This window comes from Manis pentadactyla, chromosome 12, assembly GCF_030020395.1.
Source record: "Manis pentadactyla isolate mManPen7 chromosome 12, mManPen7.hap1, whole genome shotgun sequence".
NCBI lineage: Eukaryota > Metazoa > Chordata > Mammalia > Pholidota > Manidae > Manis > Manis pentadactyla.
Genome location: NC_080030.1, coordinates 32,640,217 through 32,660,477, shown reverse-complemented (window position 1 = coordinate 32,660,477; position 20,261 = coordinate 32,640,217). Strand labels below are relative to the sequence as shown.

At 43.1% G+C, this 20,261-nt stretch overlaps 1 long non-coding RNA gene across 1 annotated transcript; it reads left to right on the top strand.

Annotated features, from left to right (window-relative positions):
* Positions 1–1,979: 1,979 nt before the first annotated feature.
* On the top strand, positions 1,980–19,106 carry LOC130679925 (uncharacterized). Its single transcript, XR_008992917.1, has 3 exons — positions 1,980–2,124; positions 3,438–3,840; positions 18,516–19,106. It is a non-coding gene; the product is annotated as an uncharacterized LOC130679925 (long non-coding RNA).
* The last annotated feature ends 1,155 nt before the right edge of the window (positions 19,107–20,261 follow it).

The following is a 20,261-nucleotide window of genomic DNA, read 5'->3' as shown; positions in this document are numbered from 1 at the left end:
CTTCATACATGCTGCCAGGTTCCTTCTGAGTTTTATGCTTTTTTAAATGTTAACTAGTTATTTTCTTTGGACTTATGCACGGGGCTATTTCATATTTGGTTGCACTGGGCGAGGATCGGACCTGCTTCTGCCCATGGCCTTGTATCCCCCTATCTGGAGCAACTTTAAATTAAATTCTTCCCTTCCACACAGATATTGTAACTTTGGCTGAAAATTGTGTGAAGTTACAAATTCTTCGGGGAAGTTCCCCCCATGCAGACAGTACTAAATCAATTTTCCCTCTGGACTGTGGCTGTATTCCTTCAGGATCTCAGCTTTATGAGGGACAGCAACCTATGAGATTCCTCACATTAGGCAGGGCTGTTTTACCTCATTTCACATCAAAGCAGAAGCTCAGGGGCTCCCAGTTGCGGTGAGACCCCCAGGCAAAGTCAGCTTTGGCTCTCGTGGTTCTTGTTTATTTCCCCTTAGACCTCCACAGACCCCTTCTTCTGCGTCCACCCTGCAGTGTGGCCCAGTATTACCAACTGTCCATCGTATCACCATCAACCAGTATGTTAATGGTTTCAATAAAGAAAATCAAGGTCACTCAGGGTATCTAGTCTGCTAGAAATGGAAGCCCCACTGAACATTTTGATAAAATAATTTTAGAATATTATGGACACTTTAATATCAAATAGTCATATCTAATAATATATTTTTAATATTGTCCTGAAATTTACATTGAGGTGTGCATTTCTGTTCTTAAACTCATAACATTTTATGGCCTAAGAACTAGACACTACATATCTCCCGTGTTATTATATTTTACAGTTTTGATATACATCTTATTTCTTTTTAAAATTATTCTCAGGACCTTAAACTTTGGAATCCAAGAAAACTTGTTCTCTAATAACAGCTTAAGAGGTAGAATTGTGTGTGTGGGTGTGGGGAAGGGATGGAAACAGCTCTTATTTGTGTTACTCCTCTCTGGGTTTTGTTCTGTAATTGTAAATAGGTTATGCTTTTCAAACACCCATGTAGACGTTGTAATTTTAAGCACTGACACTTTTCTAACAGTGTCCACTAGGCACTTAATGACGCTGCCTGATGAGAAGAGAGAAGATTCAAAAAGGCAAGATATACCCTGGAAAAACAAGTGTAGGCAGTCGATCCACTTTGTAAAATTAAACGGTCCTCTGGTGGAGACAAAAGGAAGAAAGGGTTTTAATCTTGTGTTATTTTTAAAGTAAGAAGGCAATTTAGGAGGCGAGGTGCAATTCTGTGGAATGCCCAATCTGTTGAACTGCTCTTTTAGCTTCGTTAGCATCAAGGACACCTGTCTGAACCTCTCTGAATCCCTTCCTGAAACACTTCCTATAGGACATCCTGTAAGAATAAAGTAAAAATAAGGAGAAATTAGAAGCAGAGGGAAAAGAAACCTGGAGTCCCCATGTGTCGGCCATAGAGTGGGATAACATGTCTCTTTACTATTGTCCTTCCCTTTCAAAAGGCGAATGCCTACCTAAGCGGTTGCTCATGCAAAGGAAATACTGTGATCTCGCGGCACCTCCCGTGTTCTGCAGCTGAAAGGGTGAATGAACACTTACGGTAGAGAGGCCCTTCCTTCACAGAAAGACCTGGAGTTTTGGTGGGTGTGGGAGAACCAGCCAAACTTCTCTGACTTGACTTAGAAATTTGGAGATTTGAATGTGGAGGGAGGGTGTTAGGTCTGTGAGAAGGCGTCATGAGCAATGAGAAATTCCCCAAGGCTGGCAGTATGGAGGGGCAGTGTCTGAATATTAAGGTAATGGCCCTATTTTTAAGTGTGGCCCTACAAAGCTGGGAGTTTTGGAGGACACCCTAAATCCAGTGTGCTGAGGCCCCTGGGACTTCTAGCCTTGTGGGTTCACACTTATTTACATAAATGAGAGAAAAAGTAAGTATACATGAAAGCTTTTCTCTGCTTTGATTTTTTTTTTTTTTTTTCAGTAAAAATGGATAAAACCGAGAGGGATCTGAACTGCGGCTCTGCACCTCATTTCAAAGCCTGTGGGACTAAAGCCAAGCAATAACAGAACGTGCAGTACTTGATTGGAAGGTTTTGGGTTGAAGTGCAGGATGAAATGCCTGAAGCTTGATGAAGTATGTGTGCTTTTCATATTAAACAAGGAAGGCTGACTTGAGAAATTCACATACAGCACGCTTAGATATAGAGAGGGGTGGGGAGACACTGGAAGTGGCGTGGGAAGGGGGTCAGGAAGGCTCACACACCCACCTGGGAACTCAGTCACTGGTGCATTTCAGTTCCTGGTTTCTAGCTCACTGTTCCGTATCTGCTCGTTGACACTGGCCCAGGGAAAGCAGAGGTTTGTCTCTGTGTGCAGCCAGATGCATTACATCAACAGTATCCGTGGACTCTGCCTGCCCCTGGGGCCAGAGGGCGGGGTAGGGATTCAACTGGGCAAGTTTGAACATCTGGGAATTACTTTATAACAAAGGTTACCTTTATTAACTAGACTGTCTTGGTAAACCCCTTTTATAGTTATGCTATTTCAACAATTATGATGAAGAGTATAAAAGGCTAAAGTCATCTATAGTCTCCTAAATCTGTCATGAAAGCAACATATTCTGTCAAGAAGAAATTTCTCCCCATGGCACAGCACTGCTCAGTCAGGCCCAGCCCTTCATGGCTCTGAGCACTTTGGGGCACAGTGTTATTAGCTGGGCACAGTTTTATTTATCACACTGCTAGCACAGTATATGTTTATATATATGCCAAATAAATATTAAATAATAATTCTGGGGATTTTAACATCTCCCTTGGAAGCATCTACTATGGGCCCCTGTGGGAGAAGGACCTAGAAGCCACTCCGTGTGACCACAGTTCTGTATTTTGGGTAGCCTAGAAATTGTCTAGGTTAATAATCTAAGTGTGTTTCACTTACATCAACATATATTTTCAAAATTGGTGGAATGCCATTCATAACATTCAATTTTAGTAATCTTATAATTTTGGGGGGATGTTGCCAACAGGATACATTCCTTTTTTGTTCCTTCGTGGTCCATGAGTTGATATATACACATGGGCATGCACACACAAGTCTGCAGAGATATCTTTGTGTATACACAGGTAATTTAATCATTTTATAAAATCTAAAGCACAAAGACATTATAAATTTATTTCAGAACTCTATGCACACTTTGAGCACCAAAATCACGCGTGTACCAGTAATAACACATAAACCGGTGGGGGCAGCTCTTGCCCCCAGTGGATGCCCTTGCCCACTGGTAATGTTGACACCAGCACAGGACTTGGGAAGTTTGCGTTCTGTAAACATCCAAGTGCAACTGAATCAGGCAGGAATCATCCATGGATGGCAAATACAGAGGGATATTTTGATGAGGAGAATCAAAATGCCTGCCCACAAAATTTTTATTTTATTTGTTTAAAAAAGTGATGCAGTGGAGAAATCGACTGAAACCTTGATTGGCCACAGCCAGTGTCACTGATGAAGGACAAATGGACTCCGTGTGCGGACAGGGGTGACGGTCCAAGAAGGACAGAGCATCGCAAATCCGCAGCGTCCTGTCTGGAAACGCAGGGCCGGGAGCCGGTCCTGAGCGAACATCAACACGCCATGCATGTTCTGTTGAAAGGGGGCAGCGGGTACTGTATTCCTTAAAACTGCCACAGTCAGAGAAGAAAAAGGCTAAGGACATGTTCTAGGTGAAGGGAACTGAGAAGCCTGGTCACCCAAGTGCAATGCCTGCCCCTCGGTGGAGTCCTGTCCTGGGGCCAGAAGTTGTAAAGGACACCATGGGGCCGCCTGCAGACCCGGAATACGGACAGCAGACGAGGTGAGCCCGTGGGGTCTGTGTGGCACTTACTGAAGTGGGGATCATGCCGTGGTTATGCAGGAAGCTTTCTTATTAATGATCAATTCACACAGGAGGATTTGAGGGTCAAACTAAGACCCTAGGCAACATCCATTAATCTATTTTCTGTGTCCCTTCATATATAAAACGTATTACATATTACCCCATTTCTTCATTATTAGGTATTGTCTTTCTGATGTATAAGACCTGAATTCAGTGCCTACCTTTTGAGAAATAGAGAAACCAGTTCCATGAGTGAAGGCCTGTGATAAAAACAGCATTTTCTCACTTCCTTTTCCTAAATAGTGCTGCTTCTGAAGCTGTAACTTATTTTAACATGAAGAGATTTTTAAGCATACGTGCGTTGTACGGAGGCTTGAGGAGCGGCTGCATGCAGCTGCCGGGAGGGCGGAGCGCGTGCAGCCGGAGCGCCCGGACCGCACCGGCCTGCCTCCTTCCCGGTGGCTCCGCTGAAAGCCCGTGGGTGCCGACGCCTCAGAGCCCCCATTCCTTTCCGTTCACCCGCAGCAGACCTCCAATGGCCCGCGGGGCGAATGCTGGAGGCCTTGGAGGGGGAGAGCGCGGGGGCGGGAACGAGCCGCCGAGACCTCGGGTGCAGGGAGCACAGCCTCCGAGCTCGGTCCCGGCGGCTCCTGCGCCCCTTCCGGCGCTCACGCGGACAGGGCTCAGCATTGCCTGGTGTAAGGTGGAATGACCCAAATGCAATTATGAAAGCTTATTAATTTATTTGTTCCGGGTCACTAGCCCTTCGCGGGGCTTTCTGCCTGAGAACCAGAGGATTAGAGCTTCCGTTCGGGATACCTGGATTCTTCCCTGGCAGCAGGAAGAAACCACCAACAAACGGCTTGTTTTAATCATCGTTCCCTGTTAAGAACCACTTGGTATGTAATTTTTAACGAGTTAGCCAAATTTTGCACAAGTGGTAGTACATAGCACCACAAGGAAGCCCGCATTTGAAAGGTGACATTGAAGGACTAATCTAGGCGCTGTGAACCCAGATAGGAAGCAAGAGGGAAAGCTGAAAAGAAATATATCTAAACTTTTATTTATGCGCAGAGGAAAAAGTTTCCTATTATACTTTCTTCAGAAATTTTTATTCATTGTTAAAAATGTTTTGGAAACTCTAACGCTAACAAGATTTTTCTAAAATAAAGTTCTGATACAGAAGTTTGGTGAATTTATCAACTTCAAAGAGGTGTTGGGGGAAAGTACTTTTCTATGTAAGATCCTGAAAACCTACGTCCTATTAGAAACACATCCCTCAGTTATTAATTGGTTTTAATTTCACTTTCTTGCTGCCTTTAAAAATGTAGGTGTACTCATTAAAATGCACAGTTGAGAGGGACTGGAAGTTGAATCTTTACTCTTCACTGTATGCAGATGAGGTTGTAAATTGCCACATCTGCTGTCATTTTTCTCTTAATATTTCTATTGATACCATTTAAAATCAGTTCTTGGGACCCTATTTGTTTAATGGCTATTTAAACTTGCTTTACGCTTATGTGTGAAAAAGAAACAATATGCAATAATTAAGCATGTGGGTGTGACTGTATGCTTAGCACAAAATAACACTGACTATAAATGAGAACTTTTTAGAGAAAGGAGCCTGAGCATCCTTCCCTAGGGAGTGTGAGGGGAGCTTCAGCTCCAGGGCTGTACTCGAGGCCATACTGAACAGCGTGTTCCTATTTTCCACCCTGATGGGGCTAAGATCCCACGTCCTTTCCTGACAGTCTCTCTCTGGGCTTATTCTTGGAGATGCCTTCTGCACACTCCTTTTCTGGTTCTCTCTCATTTAGACTCATTGAAAGCAATGCCAGGCATCTTCCCTACGACATGCTATCACGGAGCAGGGATAGAGAGTCGCTGCCACCAGTTACTGCCTTCCAGGGATTCACAATCACTGCAAATAAGTGGTTAACCCATGCAGCCTGCCAGGGTCAGTGCTGGGCTTCTGCCCTGCCAGGAAAGGCCCTTCAGTCTCTGTAGGGCCTCTGCTCAGGGCCCTGTCTCATGAGCCTTGCACTCCTACCAACTGGTAACCTGCTCCTCTGGGTCCTGATGCAAATGAAATACAGTGTGTGAATGCCTTGAATATTATAGCAGTTCCTTTGCATTACGGATTTGAGTAGACAAGTGAAAGTTCTTAAAATGTAAATCCCTGGCTGCTTTTCTAATGACGCTTTTCTCCTAAACTTCAAGGCACAGACGTCCAAGTGGTGATTGGTAACTTCATCCAGGAATAGAGCTCCAGAAAATTTACTGGAATTTCCTATGGCATACCACACCCCATAACAAGTCTGTACCGGAGCTGTTCCCCAGGTTCTAATGGGGAAATGCCTTTGGTTAAATAAAAGGACCGCTTTATTCCTGTACTAGATCTGGGCTGTTAGACTAGACTTAGTGCTAGCACTTTCCTTTTATTAGGCTGAAGCTGACATACTTGTTTATGGGGTAAAAATGACCCTGTAAAGCATTCGGATGCTCTCACGCACAGACTCAGCCGCCACCTCTGGCAGCCCTCCCCGGAATTCCATGGGCAGAGCCGGCCGAGGCAGCGCCCCCAGGGTCTGCCTGATCATCTGGATCACAGAGTGCTCTTTAGACGCTCGTGCAACTGGACCCCATTCCAGAACTAGTCGGTCCGAGTAGCTGAGGGAGGGCTATGGAGTAAATTTGTGTTTCTAAAACTTTTTATTTGGAGATAACTGTAGGCTCACATGTAGTTCCAAGAACTAGCACAGAGAGGTCCTGTTTACCCTTCACCCAGAAACCAGTTCTCCCCGTGGGGACCTCTGCATAATTACAGTGCACTATCACAACTAAGTATAGATGTGTGTGTGCACGCACACGTACACACACGTGCCCTTAGGGCCAGGATTCTGTTACATGTGCAGACCTGTGTTACCATCAGCCAAGCTGCAGACCTGTTCCATCACCACTGGATGCCTCCTACTACCCTCTCATAGACACAGTTCCACCCTCCCATGCCCCCACCTCTGCCGTGTCCCCTGACCCTGAGGACAGCATGTCCATGAGGAGGGAAATGCCCTGGTCCTGCTGCCCAGTTGTTATCCATCGTTGTTGGGTAGTGGCCATGGGACACATGGCATTGGCATGTCACCACAGCAGATCGGAAGGGACAGCAGCTGGAGATAAGGGCGCTCCCTGCCCTGGCACCCCTGGAGGCCCAGCCATGCACTGCGGTGGCCACACGGTCCCTCGTTGTGCTGCTGGTCCATGTCTCCTGCACATCTAGGGAGCTCCTCTCAGGGTCCTGTGAGCTGCTCTCCCTGAAGGGACACCTAGGAGACAGGGGCTCCTGTGAGCAGCTGCCGGTGGTCTTGGGATGATACCCTGTCCTTGGCTCCTCCTCCTACTCCATTGTCCCCCATGCCCACAGATGGCCCTGTGGTCTAGTGTTTCCATGGGTGCTGTGACAAAGCGCCACACCAGGTGGCCTAAAACTGCCTCGGGTTGAGGAGGCGGGACCTCAGACGAGGGTGTCAGCAGGGCCGTCCCTGAAGCCTTCAGAGGAGAGAGACTTCCTGCCTGTCCAGCACCCAGCAGCCTGGGTGCTCCTTGGCCTGTGGGAGCATCTCTCCCATTTCTGCTGCTGTCACATAATCGTGTGCTTCCTCCTATAGGACACCAGTCACAGGGATCGAGGCCCGTCTGAGCGGAAGGTGGCCTCCCCTTTAACTTGCTTACATTTGCAGAAACCCTGTTCCCAAATAAGGCCACCTCCCCAGGTATCAGGGTTAGGTCTTTAACATCTTTTGGGGGACAGTGTTCAGCCCTTAACGGTGACCTACCTGGTGGGCTGACCACCACCTCCATCCCTCAGGGGTTGAGCCCTTGGTAATCACACCTTCCCTGGTAGGGTTGTTGCACTTGTCCCTTCACAGCTTTTGCTGGACAAGAGGCAGACAAGACGATGTTGAGGGTTCTTTCCTGCCCCAAGGTGGAAAAGCACCCTCCTCCCCTGCCAGTCAGAATGAAGCCCCTTGTCGAGATGGTGCCCCCCTTTCTCCCCTCTCGTCCCTAGATATGAGGAGTCTTGTGTCCAGGTGGCAGCCCCAGCCTGCAGTCCACTGGAACCGTTCCTGCGACACCTGGTGAAGGTGGGTAGGACCCCCTGCCCTGCGGCCCCCAGTGTGGCAGACAAATTCCATCAGTGGGTCACCAAGATGCTGGCTGCTTCCATGCCGGCATCTGCCTCTAGGTTCCCCAGCTCAGTGAAACCAAGGATCCAAGTGGCTCCCTCCAGTGGGGGCCCTGAGCAGTGCATGCACAGTGTCCCGCGTGGCTCCTCACCCTTGCAGAGTGTGGCCTCCAGGCCGGTGCCACCTCCTGCCCTCAGCTGGCTGTTCCAGTGTTCAGGAGGTCAGTCGCCTCGGGCCCACATGGCATGTCATGTGGCCATGGGCCATGTGACCTTGGGCCCACTCCCACACCCCCACACCTGGGAGGTGGGTCCTCTGGTCAGGGGTCAGCTGATGGATAATGGTGCTGGCTGAGGCTCTGCGGACAAGAAAGGCAGACTCACACCCAAGTAGGCTTGTGCCTGGTGCTCCTCGTGGGCTGTGCCCAGATATATCATTCATGACAGGCTTTGCTGTTAGCAGCTCAGCATCCAGGACAGGTGTGGGGACAGCTTGTGTGGACCTGAGCACCTGCAGCTTTGCAGGGAGGAACCCCTGCAGTGTCATCCTGGGGGTACATGGCAGCTCTTAATGGGAAGGACACAAAATACTGCAAGGTCTAGGATTTCCAGCATTCTGAAGAATTAAGAGGCTCAGGGCCATCCACAGATGTCCCAATTCCATGTTTCAGGATCCAACAGGGACATCTGAGCATATCAGACCTGCCGTGCCTGAGTGTGCAACATCTCTGGAGCTCTCAACTCCAGCGATAGGTCCTGAGGCTGCTTCTCAGCTGTGTCCTCTCTTCTCTTGCAGAGCCTCCTAGGAAGCTACCAAAGAGGCCTGCTGGCTCTCCCACTCAGCCTTTAATTGTTAACTCCCCTTTTTCATTATCCATCTCTAGGGATTGTTGCAACTTTATAAAAACCAGCCCACTCTGTTGTCCTTCTAAGTACTCTTCCCTCTGAATTCTTCAAATGCTTGCACTGTCATCCCACCACCAAAGGCCTTCCCTGTCCAGCCGGTCCCCTCAGGTCCCAGCCAGTAAAATGCTCAGCAAATGGGTGACCACCTTCTTCCAGTGACTGTGCATGCCCCCTTCCACTCAGGACAGGGTCTTCCTTGTCAGCCAGGCGTTATGTGACCTGGTCCCCATGCCACCTGTTTTGTCAGATCACTCATGGCACGTTCTGGGTTAGTCCAGGAGCATCAGGAAGCAGATTCCATAACAGAATGAGACATGCCTACTACTTTCCTAGGGCTTCCTGGGAGGTTCAAACAACAGACATTCATTGTCTCATGACTCTAAAGACCAGAAGCCCAGAATCAAGGTGTCAACAGGGGTGGTTCCCTCGGAGGTTCCGTGCTAGGCCATATCCTTTACCCTTCTCTCCATATGGCCTTCCCACTGGGTGTGCCTGTCTCCAAATTTCACATTTTATAATAAGGACACCTGTCACATTGATTAGGGCCCTCCTTAATGACCTCATTTCAACTTGATTATCTCCATTGAGACCCTGGGGGCTAGAATATCAACATATGAATTGGGGTGGCACAATCCAACCTCTATCAATGAAACAGAGACCATGGGCTTAGACAGAGTAGGGTGAGGGCCTCTGGAAAAAACAAAGCAAGGTAATCCATTGTGGGATTTGCTTTGGCCTGCTGGGGGGCCCAGCTTATTTTTCTGACTTTACCGAGGTGCTGCTTTTCTTTCTCCAGCCCTAGTAAAGTGATTTGCCACCTGGGCAATTTAACAACAAGCCCAAAACAAACAGGAAGGATTCCATCTTGAAAATAAGACTGGATTTAAAAACCCAATTTATTTAAAAGTAACTTTAACATACTCTTTAACAAACAGACAATAACTCAGCCCACCTTGGGAGCAAAGCGGGCAGCCTTGAGTGATATGCTCCCAGACCAGGAAGCTGCTACCTTGGGAGGAAATCAGAGCAGTAAATTTCTTGCACACAACCAGGAAGACTAATAAGAAACTTAATGTCTCTTCAAAGATAAACATTTTGGGACCACTTAGCAGGTGTACATCTAGCCCTTTGTCTCTGAACCACCTATAAAACCCCTAAACAACACCCCACCCTGGGGCTCTCTTGTCCTCTCCTGGTGTGAGCCGGGTGGGTCTGTCCTCTCGCTTTATCTCTAAATAAAAGCCTCTCACTTGCTCTCCTATCTTGAGAGTATGCAAAGTTCGTTCTTCAACTCCATGAACAAGAACCCCGGCATCAGCAACGTGCAAGAGGCTGTGGGGTAAATGCCTGAGACTGAGAAGGGTAGAGAGGAAGGGAATGAGAGCAGTCAGGGGACACCTTCACACTGTGGTGAAGTTCTGAGACTTCTCCAAGGAGCCAAGATGAGAAGGTTTGGGGAGGAACACCTTCAGACGGCCGGGCAGTTGGGAAGAAACCTTGGCCAAGCCATGGGGTGGGTCCCTGAACAGAGGCCGTCCCCTGCTGTCAGCAGGTAACACAAAGCAGCCCATCCCTTCTCGAGGGCTCTGTCTTCCTTGACTTACAGTTTAGTTTGTAAGGAGCAGTAGGTCCAGTAGATTCGCATCTTCCACACCTGGGAAACATAGTTGAAAAGCCTCAGTTGAGTAAATATTTGGGAAGTAGGTAGAAGAGCAAATTAGAAGGTGGTTCACAGAGGACCTGGGACATGGAAGCAGCTCACACAGGTCAGGGGATGGATGAAAACAAGAAGGAGCCCTGGGTGACTAAGGGGAGAGATCGGAGGGATGCCTGCATGACAAAGGGGCCCACCTGGTGACCTGGCTCTACCAGGACCAGCTGTTCGGGTTTTCTAGGAGCTGCTTTTGTTAGATTGTTTACTCTCTGCTTTTGATAGAATGGACATAAGTCATATCAGAGAAATGATTTTTTTTTCAGGAGTTTAGCTGCTCTCCAGGAGAGGAAAGCACACTCATTCATGCCTCTTCTCACCATGATTTGTTTGAGATGATTTGACATAGCTGGTGCGTTAGTGTCTATGGCTGCAGTCTTTGCCAGCAGGGACCTTGGGCATTCCAGAAAACGTGGGCCCTTGTCTTCCATTGCCTCTGCACCCAGGTCACACGTCCTTATGAGACTTCTCCTCCCCTCTTTGTCATTCCTTCTGAGAAGGCTAGACAGCATTTGGAAAGCTTCCTCTGACTCTGTAGTCGGGTACATTTTTGAAAGCAAGGCCTCATTTCTTGTGAAAGCTTTGCTACTCTTCTCTGCTACCATCGGTCAGAAGCACACATCTGGTTTTGAAGTTTGGAATGTGCAGGATCGCACATTTGCTTCCTAGAGGCCCCGTGCCGCTTCCTGCTGGCCTGGGCCTCCTCCCTCCCGCCCTGCTTCTGTCCTTTCCCATCCGACACCGGCCCCCCAGCCCTGGTTGAGGGGGGCCAAACTGGCTGGTTGCCACTTTCATTCTCATCCTCCTTTTCAAGCATTTTCTACTTGTCATGCAAACACCAAAGTGTGGAAGCCCGGTGTCGCCATGGCACTGGTGTTGCTGTGAGCCTTTAGTGGATTTGAGTTCTAAACTTTGAAAAAAATAATGGCCTCAAAGAAGCGGGAGGGAGACAGCAAGAGAGAGAAAGAGGAGGAAAATAAAACTGGGCATGGGCCTAAGAGGAGAGAGCAGGGAGAAGCAGAGCAAAACCCCGAAAATGCATTTGCAGTGACATCATCACCTTTCCCACAGAGGCCGTTGACTTGGGGGGCACGGCGTCCATTCACTGTCCGAAAGCCCCCTCTCCAGGGCCCGGGGAGCCATCGCTCTCTCCCTGAATGCCTTTTTTGTTGGGAAACAGTAGACTGTTTCTGAAGGCCTGCATAAATGACTGAGTGATTCACAGCAGTTGCCAGGGAGTCTGAGCCACTTGTGCGCTAACAATAGTGAACTTTATCTCCCACCCCATGCTGGAAGCTCCTGCCAGAGGTCCGCATTCTAATCAGGGCTTTGCTCCTGCCTCTGAGGTTATGGTAATATTTTATCCATCTATTTCCATCAAGACAGAGTCACTGCTGCCATTGAGAGCTGGAGGCAAGTCCTGTAGAGTGGGGTGCTGGGGGTGCAGGCGACTGGGTCTGTGAGGGGGAGTCGGGCAGACACAAATCAGGGGAAGAAGGAAAATGCTTCCGTGTTAGCTTGGTGGGTTCGCTTTTTCATATGAGACTCTAAGCTGACTTAGAGGAGGGAAGAACAACATTTTCACCCTGACCCATAAGTCCCTGAGCCAGGAAGATTACTTTTGGGAACTGTCCGTGCTTCGAATGCTGCTTCTCTCCTCTCCTTCCCAGCAGCACGAGCAGCAGCTGAGGCTGAGGAGATGGGCAGACTTCATGTGAGACTGTCAGATTTCTTTTTGCTTCCTATTTGTAGGTAAATGCTTATGTTTATTCTTTGGTGATTTCGTGTCCCAGAAATCTCAACTCTTTCTTTAAAAAATACACCTAGCTTAGTGCCCTCTCGACTTGTTAACTTCGTGCCTTATAGCTTCAGAGGCCATACCCTAAAAAGTGATAGGGAAGAGAGTCAAGGGCATTCACTGGCTGGGAGACACTAGAAGGGCAGTTTTCAGTGACTGGTTACAGTGATGACAGGTGTTTTAAAGCTCCCACCACGTGCTATGTGCTTTCAGGTTTATTGCCTCCATTAATCCTCATGGCCAGCCTGAGAACAGAGCTGTATTTTCCCATTTGGACCCACATAAACAATGGTTACTCATGCAGGACCCCCTTGTAACACTGCTCCATCCCTCCAATTACTCAAGTACACATTCAGGTTTCTCATACTCTTTGCTGTTTTTTGGGAGAAATGTAAGGGTAAATGGGTAATAAAGGAATGGGATCTTCTTGGGAGGGAGGATCATGGAGAGTGCCTACCTTTGATTTCCCTATACACCCATCCAAATAAAACCATATATGAGCCACACACTTAGCATTGCCAAAGGTAGATGATATCATAACCTACAGAATTACCCCTAAGTAGAGAAATAAACAATTTCAGCAGAGCTTGCCATTCACCATTGCAGAAAGGAAAACCCAACACTAAATGCTGAAATACTGATTAAAGTTCAGGACTTGGGGGTTCCCAGCACCAGCTACAGGGAAGTAAGCAAGCCTGGGACTGGCAGCCCCAGAGGAGGGCTACTTCCGGGGAGAACCAGATGCATAAAGGGGGGCAGTCATGGGACATACAGCAGTGCAGCAAAGAAGGAACACGACCGAAATGGAGACTACAGAAACAAGACCAACAGACACAGTGACCAATCCCTCAAGGACACTGTCCAGAAGAAGCCAGACACACAAAGAAACTCCCTTCCTATGAGAGCCATAGGAATGAACGACTTAGATCACATTTAGACAAAACTGTGTAAGAAATAGGAAATGCACATCTACACATACAAGCTGATAGAAATTCCCTGAGGAAAAAAAAAATCAAACATGAAGCAGAACATTGTAACAACACAACTGAAACTGAATTAAGTATACTCAAGCATTTGAAGATGTGAGGAAAAGACTGTGGATCAAAAAATTAAAAACAGAAATGGGGAACATAACAAGAAGAGATAAAACAAGAGTTAATGAACTCTTGGAAAGAAAAAAAGAAAATGAGACAATGATACAAGCAATGGAAGCTAATTACATGGTAGTCAAAAAAGATGAAATTCAACTAAAATTTTAATAAAGGTCAATAAAGAAGACACTAAGGAAAACAACCCATAGAATAAAATTAAGATATAGAGGGAAATGAAAAAGGTAAGAGAGAAAAATGTTTGAAAAATTAGAGAAAGAAGATACAAGCATATATGTGATCTTTAGTTTAACTATTCAACTTGGTTGGGCTATACTGTCCAGTTATTTAATCAAACACTAATCCAGATGTTGCAATGAAGGTATTTTGTAGATCTGGTTAACATCTACAATCAATTTAAGTAAAGGAGATAATTCCAAGTAATGTGGGTGGGCCTCATGTAATCAAAGGCCTTAGAAGCAAAAATTGAGGTTTCCTGGAAAAGAAAAAATTCTGCCTCAAGAATGCAGCATCAACTTCTGCCCAACTTCCCAGGCTATTGGTCTCTCCTACAAATTTTGGACTTCCTAGTCCTATAATTACATGAGTCAGTGTCTTAAAGTAAATCTATATATACCCATTGGTTCCATTTCTGGGGAGAAATATATGTATGTGACAGAAGTTGATGCTGTAATCTGAGGAAAAACTTTTCTTTTTCCAGAAACCAATTTAAAGACTTTAATAAAATAGATATATTTGGTTTCTCTGAAAAGGAAAACCAATGGAGCAGAGCTAGCATTTAAAATTATAATTCAAGAAATAAAAAAGAAAATGAAAACACTATTTTATAAAAATCTATGACATTTAAAGCAGCAATGAGAAAAATTCATAGCACTTTGTATATGTCAAAAAATATGAAAGAATGAAAATAAACTGAAAGTCCAATTCAAAAGACAGAAAGAAAAATAACAAAGTAAAACAAAAGAAAACAAAATTAAGATTTCATAGAGATACAAGGAGAAATTTATCAGGCAAAATAAAAATCTTGTTTTTTAAAAAAATAGTAGACAAAAAACATTATCTAATTTAACTAAGAAAAACAAAAGCAAAATTTTGTAAAGTGAAATAAGGCAAAGAATAAATTACTATTGATTTGGAGGAAATGAAGAAAAATCATAGGAGATTACTTATACACACCTACGCAAATAAATTTATGAAGCTTGATGATGTGGGTAATTTCTTAGTAAAATATAGCATACCAAAATTGACCCTCGTAGATAAAGAAAGCTTAAACAGTCATTTTCTATAGAATAAAGAGAAAAATATTAGGTACTATGACTGTAAAAACACCAAGCCAAATAGTTTTACAGGGGAATATTATAAAATCTTTAGAAAATGAACCATCCCAACATTACATACAATGTTTCAAAATGTCATTTTTTCAGAACATAGTAAATGAAGGGGAATGTCCAAATTCTTTTTATGAAGGATGGATAACATTATAGCTAAACTTAAGAAAGGTAGCACAACAAAGGAAATTAAAGGTTAATCTCACTTATTAATACTGATGTAAAAATAAATGCTATTAACAGGTGCAACACCAAGTTAAGAAAATAATTAACTATGATCATGTGTGATTTTATTCCAGAATTTAAGGATGGTTCAATATTGGGAAATCTTATTAATTTAATGTATGATACAACTAGATCTAAGTACACAAATCATCTGACTATCTCCAAAGACGTAGAAAACAGTCTTTGACAAGATTCAACTCCATTAAAAAAAAAAAACTCTTGAAGAAATAGGAATAAAAGGAATACTTATGTGATGGGTATATATATAATTCAGTGTTAATTGTAGAATATTTCTTAATTTGGAAACATTAGAGCCATTCCTATTAAGTTCAGGAACAAAGCAAGAATTCCCACAATTTCCATTACTATTTAAGTTTGTTCAATAAGTTCTGGCCAAGGTAATTAGACTGGAGAAACATAAAGGTGAAAGAATTGGAAAAAAGAAACAAACTCTCTTTGCAGGTAAATAACAGTGTACTTGGAAATCCAAGAGAATTAACAATAAAAATAATCAATTATCAGGAAACAAAATCACTATGTAACATCAATAGTCTTTATATACATGAATAATGACCATTTAGAAGATATAATAAATGAGAAAAATCCCAGTTACAATAGCAATAAAAGATAAAATACATATGAGTAAGCTTGAAAATAATTTTTAAAGCCATTTAAAAAAATTGTTAAATACCCCAGAAGGACCTAATAGGAGACAGAGATGTTTCAACATGATCATCAAGACCATTCTCCCTATGACCCAACAATAAATCAGAAATCTGGTATAATAAAAAGATGATATTTCCAATCACTGGGGGCAGAAGTGGACTTTTTAGTAAATGAGATTGAAATAACTGGATAGTCATTGAGGAAAAGATAAATTTAGATCCATTCCCCATACATGTACAAAAATAAACTTCACATAAATTAGAGATCTGAATGTAAAAATGAAATTACATGAGATCTTAAAAAAGGGAATTCTTCTATAGCCTGAATATAAGACAAGGTTTCAAACAATTCAAAATCCAGATGCAATAAATGAAAAGATTAATAAGTTAGCCAACATCAACCATCCCCTTAGAGAAAAAAAAAAACACCTTCTTTCTAGGTCAGAAAGCATCATAAATAAGGTCAAAAGACACACTGAGAAAAAATACAGATGAAGCCCTATAAAGTTAATATACAAAGAACTTTCATATATTGGGGGAAAGGGACCAAAAATCTTATAGAAAAATGGGTACATATCACTCATGGATAGAAAATTAACAAAAGAGATGTTAAAATAACACTTATTTAAATGCAGAATATATTCAGTTTCATTCTTCATAAGAAAAATGTAAGTTAAAATTACACTTAAATACCATTTCTCACCCATCTATTTGGACACAATTTAAGGGCTTGACAATTCACTCTGTTGGCAAGGATGTCTGGAAATATGCATTGCTGGCAGGGATGCAAATGGCATAGCTCCTACGGAGGCGAATTTGACAATGTCCACACAACTACAGATGCATTCATTCTTCATCTTAGAGATCTCACTTAGAGAAATTTACCCTGAAGGTGTATCTCCAATAATATTTATTAAAAAAACTTCTCTGAGATTCCCTTTTTTATGTTCAAGATTTCAAAACATATTAATATTTCAAATATCAAAAATTAAAAATTAAAAATAGAACAAGAATGGGAAGGAAATAGAACTGCAAGTACTCTGAAACAAATGAATGCAACTGTGTTTAAAATTAGTAACAAAAACCCATTGTGGTGGGGGAGGGAGGGTGGAGATAGTCAAGTAACATAAACAGAGTGTTGACTATATATGTCCTCAGTTTTGGGGTGTTGGCAGGGGGAGGGGTGAGGTGGGAAGTAACTGCCAAAAATCCTCAACTTTTTATTAGGGTATGCATTAATTCTGAAACTGTTTTAGATCTATTATAGGTTGAGCAAAGAAGTAAATGGATTGATATTGGAAATAGTATATAATATAATATATATATGATATACATACATATATAATATACACTGTATATCATAGATAATATATGTAATATATAATACACATGCAGATATATACAAATATGTATAATATACATAAGATATATATATATATATATATGAATGAATTTGGATTTGGAGTAAATTGCTTTCCAGATTGAAAAATTGGTACACACTCAAGATTTCTAAAATAAGAGCATATAAGTTCATGCATATGTGTCGTCTATGTGTATGCGTTGTGTATGTTTACATATTTTCCTCCAGCTCTGCCCACTGAAAGGGGCATAGACACCCCAGAAGCAATGGGCACACTTGGAGTGCAGATCTTGGTTTCTAGTTCCATTCCTCTTTGAATGGAACCGAGACTTCTTGGAGAAATGGCTGATTCCAGTACTAGGCCAAGGAAGGTACAAGATGAGCCTGGGATATTTTGTTACCTCAGAAAGTAAAAATTCAAAAAGTGATGGGCAGCTTGCCAAAAGAATACTAAAGTCACTTTGCAAGGGCTCTCAGTGATCAATCTACACAGTTTAAGCACCAAAATAATAAAGGAGAATATTGAATTGTAAATGCTGGAAAATGTATGAATCCATGAGACTAGACTGAGATAAATAAATAAATGATCACACAGAATTTTTCTAGAGCTTCTAGAAACTGGAGACAAGGCTAATCACGAGCCACGTCTGATTGATATCCTGCTGCTTTCAGTGGGGTGCATGGCAAGTATCAGCCCTTCCATCCCTTAAGGTTGCACCTGCTTGAATTTGCTTGTTTAGAAAAGAATACTTGAAAAATATCAGAGAATTCCAATTGAATTAAACCCCAGAGTGTGTATGACGCATTTCAGTTTACATAGTGGTTTTGCACACTGTGTCTTACTGAGCTTCCCAGGGGCACTGCAAGGTCGAGGTTTTATCTTCATGTTTCAGATATGGAAATGGAGGCTTGGAGAGCTTATAACTGGTGCAGGGCCACTAGCCATCTAATATGTAATAAGCCTAAAAGAAATGCCATAGTACATGCAGCAGATGGAATGTTAATACCAGAACAGTAAACACTGCAAATACATTATTTTTATATTTTATCATACAACTTTATTAAATATTGGGATTCATCTTCACTTAGCTCTTTGGATTTACCAATGGAGGCATAAAGTTGTTCATTTGGTCTCTCCTCCAAATTCTCATTTGGCCAACATGCAGAGTGAAGTGAAAAAGCATGTTTTTCCTTGCAAATCCCCTACTACACTGCCTCCGCAGGAGACCCTGACCTTAGAGGGGGGAAAGGGCAGGCATCATGTGCATTCCTGTGTGTGTGCATAGATGTATAATTACCTCTCCACTAACAGGAAGTGTCTGGGGATGAGCTGTGACAGCTTTTTTTTTTCCTTTTCATCTACAAACAGGCACAGAACAGCACTCTGGTCTGGACACTGGCCCTCCTGCACCGCGTGACGGCCTCGTATCGAATCCAGCAGACTTAGGAACTGACAGTCCTGTAAGCCTGCTTCCCGGGAGCAGAGCAGCTCTGCCGGCCCATCTACCTGCTGCTTTGAGAAGCACATTGATCCCGTCTATTTTACCAATCCTGATTCACTTTTGAATTGAAAGCCTTGGTTGGTTAATATATTTTTAGGATGTTCGAATTCTGAAGATGAAAGTTTTCAACCTCTATTTTCTAAAATCTTGGAATAGAATTTGTGTTCTTGAAAACTTAATGTTAACCAAGGCTTCATGTCTGCATGAGGTGGAGAGGCATGGAGCACAAGGAAAAGGTGGCTGAGGGTCTCTTTTCGGGATCATCTATTATCCTACAGTTCTGGCCCAAACAAACACCTCCATCACTCCCAGTGAAGGTCTACAACTCTGTATAGCTGTGAAATGATACAAGTAAAATAGCTGTGCTTTGAGAGAAGTACTTTCAGGGTAACTGAATTAATCAAGAAGTATTTTCTTTAACAGTTAAATCACCTTCAGAAATCCATAGAATTGTGGAACTATTTGTACAGCAGCTCTCCAAGCTCCCTATGGAATTTTAGATTATCATTGTTTGAAACTAAGGAAGTGTTAGTCTTTGACTTCCCCTTGGAATGAAAAGAATTAGGTGATTCATTCCTCTTTTATGAAAAAGAAAAACAATGAATAATGACCATACTTAGGGGGAATTCTTTTATATTGCACTCCCTCAACTGCCTATCAAAGCCTCTACTTTTGAGGCTTTATCTGGAGAGTATGTGAAGATGGCACATGGGTGTTCATGGTGTGTCATCAGGGACATGGGGACAGGACAGGCTTATGTGTCAGCAAAAGCATTCTCAGACCCTAGGTCAAACCTTTACCTTTATCAATTTTTTTCAGACTTTGTACATTGAACCCTTAACTAAATGATTTTTAGAAAGCTAAATAATTTTTATTTTGAATTTTCAGTGAGGTGTATAGAATAGCATCTAGGCCACCAGATCACACCAGTACAAATCTCTTAATTCGAATATGTTGGCATTTTTGTTATTAGTAATTTTTGTTGTAAGGCTAATGAACATCATTGTGTAGCATTCTAATATTTACACCAGCACAAACATGTTTTGTCTATCAATTTTATAGCAAGGGGGAAAAGGGCTGCAGAATAGCATGGAAAATTTTTTTAAAGTTTACAAACTCTACCAAGAAACATATTTTTTTTTGCATTTCTTGTGGGAGGACATGTTAAGCAAAAAAGAACTAAAATTAACTGGTTTGTGCTCAAAAGGCAATGTCATACTAGCTCTTGTCTGTCTGCTTTGTCCGTTTTTTTCCCCTGGAGCTTGGCCTCTTGTTACCAATGTTCTTTTTGTCTCCTTTCTCCATCTGTTTTCAAGATTTCATATCTTTCTAGTTTTCTTTAATTTTTCAAATAGCTCAGCTGACTTTTCCTTATGTTGTCTATCTTTCTGTCTTTGAATCCAGACATAGAAACTGAGTTATGAATAATGCCCATGCTAGTCATGAACAAGGGTAGCATATTCAATTCTACTTAATTCCAGAGGAAATCATATATATAGATATAAGTATATCGATCATACACACACACACACATATATATATATATTCCCAAATAAACCTATTTGTTCTCTCACCTATTTCAGATGATAATGGGCATTAGCAGTGAGGTGGGC